Genomic DNA, 6,562 nt, shown 5'->3' on the forward strand with positions numbered 1-6,562 from the left:
AGGAGGGAGGGAGGGAGGGAGGGAGGGAGGGAGGGAGGGAGGGAGGGAGAGAGAGAGAGAGAGAGAGAGAGAGAGAGAGAGAGAGAGAGAAAGAAAGAAAGAAAGAAAGAAAGAAAGAAAGAAAGAAAGAAAGAAAGAAAGAAAGAAAGATCTAACCTGTTGTTTGGGTCACGATACCTGCAACAGCCCCTCCATCACTTCCACAGACGGCAAAAGGCACAGGCCTGTGAGCCCCTAAATAATAGACAAGCCAGTGCCAGGATCTCTCACCCGGGAAGTCATATTGCATCAGAGCAACACACCCTGCTCTCCACTCCCTTCCATGCCTCTGCCTGGGAACCAGCGTGGAGGCAAGCTCTGCCTGGGAACCAGCATGGAGGCAGCCTCTGCCTGGGAACCAGCATAGAGGCAGACTCTTGCAATGGAGCCCATCCCCACCCTCAAAGCTCTAAGAAGGGACTCCCTCCTCTGGCACACAGGCTCTTCGAGCCCCGGCCATGCAGTCTGTTCCTGTGGTTGGGGCCTGAACGACCCTCACAGTCCACTCTGGGCTGTTGGCCTTGGCTGTTGCCTGCTGGGGTTGGAGCATGGCCCCTTGTTCAATTACATCTTCACCAGTTTTCTGGTTTTGCTGATTTCTTCCACTGCCTAAGCGAGGCTGTCCTGGAACTCACTCCATAGACGAGGCTGGTGTTGAACTCACAGATATCCTTGCCTGTCTCCTGGGTGCTGAGATTAAAAGCATGGACCCCCCATACCCAGACCAAAATTGTTCTTCAGTTCCCTTTCACAGACTTGAAGCCTGGTCTGGTGGGGTCTTGCACTTAGGCTCTCACTCCCATTATTGCACTTAAACTTTTTCCCATGTTCCTTTTCTCCTCAAACTGTCTATTTTGTAACTTTTCTTGCTCAGCTTGCTCTTTTTCATTATGGATCTGCAGAACACTGGCCACTAATAAGCAACACAATCAATGATAGGTTGTTTTGAAATGTCCTCTGTCAAAACTGTTAATCCGTAACTCTTCAATTTAGCCTCGGGCAGACTTTTTTTTTTTTTTAAGGAGGGAAGAAAGCAACCATATTCTTTGCCAAAATATCACAAGAACAATCTCTAGGCCACATATTAATATTCTTCCCCTCTGAAACCTCTTGAGCAGGGTTCCCACAGTTCAAGTTACCCTCAGCATCGCTGTCTTCCATGTTCCTAGTAGTATTGCCTTTAAGCTGCACTTAAAGCATTCCTAACTGCTTCCTAACCCAGAGTCCCAAAGTCCACATTACTCCATATAAAAACATGGCCCAGCCTGTCACAGCAATCCACCAGTCCCTGGTACCAACTTCTGTCTTAGTTAGGGTTTCTATTGCTGTGAAGAGACACCATGACCATGGCAACTCTTATAAAGGAAAACTTATAATTGGGGGGTGACTTACAGTTCAGAGGTTTAGTGCATTATCAGTATGCTGGGAAGCATGGAGGCACACAGGCAGACATGGTGCTGGAGAGGTAGCTCGGAGTTCTACATCTGAATCAGCAGGCAGCAGGAAGAGCAAGTGAGTCACTGGGCCTGGCTTGAGCTTCTAAAACCCCAAAGCCCACCCTCCAACAAGGCCACGCCCACTCCAACAAGGGCATATCTCCTAATAATGCCCCTGTTTGTGAGTCTAAGGGGGCCATTTTCATTGAAACCACCGCAGATGAGGAGCACCACATGGACCTCCTGGAGTATCCGTGTAGCACTCAGCGCTGTTCAGAGGAACTGGGACCTAGTGATGGAGAGGACTTTGAGAGGAAATGGAACCAGATGCAGAACAGCTTCCACCCCCCTTCCAACAGCTCCTCAGCCCCTGCTTGGAATAGGATGAAAAAGATGAGCCATGAGTGGACATTTGCAAAGCCAAGACCACAGACAACAAGGACTTTACCTTCAACCTCCCAGTACCACCAGCAGCCAGTTATCACGAAAGGAAAGGAGCAGGGGAGTGTAGAAGAGACAGAGACAGAGAGAGAGAATGGGAGTCTATGTTACGCGAAGAGAGTCACCATCTGTCTCATGAAGTGCACAGCTATTCTCTCCCAAGTCCTCAGGGGCCCTAGAGAAAGTTCTAATGGGAAAAAAGAAAAACAAAGCAAAACAGAGAGCTGTCACGTGGGTCTGTTTGTTTCTTCGTGCTTCACCAACATGTAGAGTACTAGGGAAGCGGATTTTGTCAGAATTCGATTGTCAACGTGGCGAACTGTCCTCAGAGTCGATGTGGGAAGTAGGAAGGTTTCTTGTGCCTACAAGGTGTTGCTGGTGGGGTTGGACATCCTAGAAGGTAAAGCCTTTCCAACAGAGGTCATAAGAAAATGTGCCTCGCGGCCTTGCAGCTTCCTCCGAAGCTCTGGGGTGAGGTGACCCACTGGGCATGCATGCTCTGTTTGGGGGTGTCTGACCAAGTGATAAGACTCCCTAGGGAGTTAGCAAGGGGCCACACAGACTAAGCACAACGATAGGGTCTAAAGAAAACAGCCACCCCTCAAATGTGGACTTTTTCTTTCCCATTTACAACAGCCACCACCGTGACAGCTCACACACACTCCCCATACTGACTGACAATGCCTGTTGAGTATCCCATGTGGGTCAGACACTACAGAGAGATGGTGGCTGGAGCCAGCAAGGAACACAATGGGTACCAACCATGGTCATGGCACTACCTCCTACCAACGACAGTCAACTAGACAAGTGAAGGCAGTATGTGACAGCCATGCTGGACAGTGTCTTGGCTGTGTCGCTGAGAGAGAATCCCTTGTGGGACAAGGTCAGGGACTGGAAGCGCTGTGAGTAAGTAGAGGAGAAAGGCCCGAAAACATTGCCCAGCTAAGTCAGAGCTCATCCTTACAGGGCCTGAGGCACGAGGAAAACTGGGCCTGGTTCCCAGGGCAGCTAGTAAAGGCAGGAAAGGGAGTAAACAGAGTGACTCAAAACCGCCACTCTGATAGGAGAGCAGGGCCATGTCCGATGCCCTGGGGCCTCTTTAATCAGGATCCTGACACTAGAATATGCCAAGGGACAAATGGCTATTGCGGGTGGCGAAAGGGAGCATGGGGCCAGGGCTTGCTTTGTCTGCCCTACTCCATTATCTGAACATGGTAGGGCTGTGAGAAACACAGGCAGGGCTATTATCCAGGCACTACCCGCCATCTCTTCACACCTAGCAAGAACCTGGGAGTGGAGGGAAAATTAGACCAGTCTATGAGGCGCTTGCTGACCGGCTGCCCTTTAGGTTTGGGCTATGAGGAGACACCCCCCGGACAGGGATCCCATTTCCAGCCTCACTTTGAGAGTTCCAGCTCCCACAGCCTGAACCCTGACCATGGCCACATACTCCAAGAAGGGCAGAGGAGAATTAGAGTCCATGAGATCTGAAGAATGCTTCCAGGGCCTGGAGCCACACACACATGTATTTGGGATGAATGCAAAAGGAAAAAAGGTGGGCGGAGATAAGCTTTGTCTACCTTTTTCTGGGCCTAACTTTTTACCTGTCCATCAGTAATCAACATCAACATTGTTACAAAAGGTTGGAGGAGTATGCATGTTTATGCCCATGTCTAAAAACTTTATTTAAAAGGTTGGTAAGATGTTCCAGTTGGTGAAATCATTGTCAAGCCTGAGTTTGATTCCTGGAACACACCCAGTCCCATGGTTGTCCTATGATCTCCACATGTGTTCTGTTCTCTCTCTCTCTCTCTCTCTCTCTCTCTCTCTCTCTCTCTCACACACACACACACACACACACACACACACACACACCTTGTCAGCCTCCACCCACGCTCTAAACTGACACTTAAACCTGGAAAAACAAGGCAGTATTTCCTGAGCCCCTGTAAGTGAGACTTTGCATGAATGCAGTAAATGCCTGGCAGGAATAACGTCACTGGACTTGTTTAGTTTAGCTCACAGTTCAGGCCATGGTGACTTGGGGCTGTGTTACTGGGTCTAGGGTATGGCAGACTATGACGGCACTGGGAGCCTGTGACTGACAGAAAGCAGAGAGAACAGGAAGAAGCCAGGGATAATATATCCCCAAGAGCCCTCCCATCATACCCTAGTTATTTCCAGGCCCCACCTCCCAAAGTAGCCATTGCTTCCCAATATAGCACCACGAGCTGGGGACCATGTGTTCAAAAACAGGAGGGTCTGTCAGGGTATTTCAGGTTCAAACAAAGCCCGACATGAAGGGCATCTGTCCCTCCTTCAAACCCATCCTGGCTTTGGAAAGAGTCCCCCAAGCCGCAGGAGGACTAGGAAGAGGCTTTCCACCCCAAGGAATGGCAGTCCTCTCTCTGACATCTCTTTGGTTTGTGTCGTCCCTCCAGGGCCCTTGGTCTGAACTTCAGCACTGACAAAGGGGGGCTCTGTCTTTGAAGAGAGAAGAAAGCTCGGCCCCAGCGGCTGTGGGCCATCTCACCAGCGACTCTGAGTGGAAGTGCTTCAGCAGCGCGCCTGGAGGTCACGGGAACTCCGGAGCTCTCGGCGCCCCTCCCAGAGGCCGGGTGGGAATTGTTCGTAGTGCCAAAGTCCTACTACTGCGTTTTTTCAATGAGTCCCTGTACATAGTCTCCGCCTCTGCCCCAGCCCCACCTCTTGCTATACTGGAACCGATTTATACAATGTGGGAATTTTGTTACCTTTTTAATCGAGGGCAACTTCCTTTTCCAGCACTTCCATGGTAAGGTGTTTGCTTTTGTTTCTTTTTTTTCCCTCCCCCAGGAAGGAGGGCTAACCACATTGCTTTTCTCTTTTTTTCTTTTCACTTCATTAACGGGGGGATGGGAGCGTTACTCTTAGTGCCGCTGTAGCTACTGGATTTTAGGTAGGAAGAATTTCTTTATTTTTAAGGTAGTTTGACATTTGGGAGGTCTCTGTGGGAAGGACTGAGGTTGGTCCTCTGGCTCAACATTGGATGGATTCACAAATAGCAGGCCTTCCGCACCAAGCCCATGCCCAGGCCCCCCCAGTTGCCTTTTGGGGACCCTACCTCTCAGCCCAATGCCAAGAGGTGGGTCTGGCTTCTCAGCTGCTTGGAACCTGGGGAACAGGTGGCTGCCCTCTTTTTACAAATCCTTTTGAAATACCAGCAGAAAGGGCTCCCACCCTTGGTGACGCCATCCTTGCTCTTAGGAAATGGGAAGAGAGTCGGCTTTCTGCCTAGCTCGTACAAAGGTGAACATCTCTGGGTTTCTTTGCTCTTCCTCGTTGCCTTTTCCTGGTGTGACATTTGACAAGATCTCAGCTCGAAGCCTCACTATAAACTGATTTTTTTTGTTTGTGTGTGTGTGTGTGTGTGTGTGTGTGTACGCGTGTGTGCGTGTGTGTGTTTGGGCTGATTTTAGATACCTGAGTGCACTTTTATTTTTAGTTAGTCCTAACTTTTAAAGAAGAAAAGCCAAGAGATATATCTTGTATAAATGTCACGACATGGATTCTGTTTGCTGTCCTTGTCCCCTCTCCCACTCCCCGCCCCTTGACCCCACTGGGATCCACTGCACAAATAAAACGCTAGGGGGTTTGAATAAAAGCAGTTTTTCTAACTCGTTGCTCATTTGTTGTAACTCAATAAAGCAAAGACTAAACATTTTTGTAACTTTCCCTCTGTTCCTTGTTCTTCATTGTTAACTGGCTCCTGAGGCCTCAGCCTGTACTCCTGACTTGGCCACCTCCCATTGCCAATTCATTATGGCCTTATTTTTTTTAAGGTTTATTTTTATTTGGTGTGTGTGTGTGTGTGTTAAAGTCACGAAACAGAAATTATCCCTTTTGTTTATATTCCTGTGCCAAAATCCTAGGCATGGTAACACCTGGTTTCAAGGAAAAATGGCCAAATGGTCCAGAGCCAGCACGGAGGAGTCCTGTCCCTCAGGGGAAAGTGGAGTGGCTATCACAGTCAGACAGTCAACCACAAGGAGATTTAGCTACATCTGACCTCAAGTCCACCTCCCTTCCTAGTTCTGTGAACTGCTGCCAGCTACTTTCATTGTGTTTGATTTAATCTGATAATCATGACCAATGTCATCCTGAACTCAGAATTTATTCAAGACTCGCCAAGGTCAAAGTCTAGTCTTCCTCACTGGGTAAAATGTCTCGAGTGTCTTGAAGATCACCTAGCCCATCGGTTTCCGTCAGGGACGGAGTTGTGGTTGCTGTCATTACCAGAATGCCCCAACAAGAGACGAACCACCCCAGAGATGGTTTCGGGGAACAGTGTTCTGTTTTACTGTTTTATTGCACATAAGAACCCCATTTACAGAGTGGATGTCTATCAACTGTGATTTTGGCACATTACCTCAGACTGGAGAGTGAGCGCTCATACCACATCTGCACACGGAAGAAGCACAATAGATGAGAAGTGGGGAGTGTGGGTTCATCTGCAGGCCAGCTACCAGCTACTCATACTACCTCAGAATCCATGTTCTGCCTTCAGGAGCATGGAGTGCCAAGCTCTTATTCCAAAGTGCAGTGTGCCAGATAGGCTGGCCGCCAGCTCATGCCTGCAAAATGCCACCTACATATGGTGACAAGTC

The 6,562-nt window shown here is 49.1% G+C and overlaps 1 protein-coding gene across 1 annotated transcript in view; it reads left to right on the forward strand.

Annotated features, from left to right (window-relative positions):
* Zhx2 (zinc fingers and homeoboxes 2) overlaps positions 1-5,608 on the forward strand; it is a 140,426-nt gene extending 134,818 nt beyond the window's left edge. Inside the window, exon 4 of the mRNA XM_057792583.1 lies at positions 4,358-5,608. The gene's annotated coding sequence lies outside the window, so the exon portion shown is untranslated. The remainder of the gene's footprint in view (positions 1-4,357) is intronic.
* Positions 5,609-6,562: the final 954 nt, after the last annotated feature.

The sequence above is a fragment of the Chionomys nivalis genome, chromosome 17 (genome assembly GCF_950005125.1).
Source record: "Chionomys nivalis chromosome 17, mChiNiv1.1, whole genome shotgun sequence".
Lineage (NCBI taxonomy): Eukaryota > Metazoa > Chordata > Mammalia > Rodentia > Cricetidae > Chionomys > Chionomys nivalis.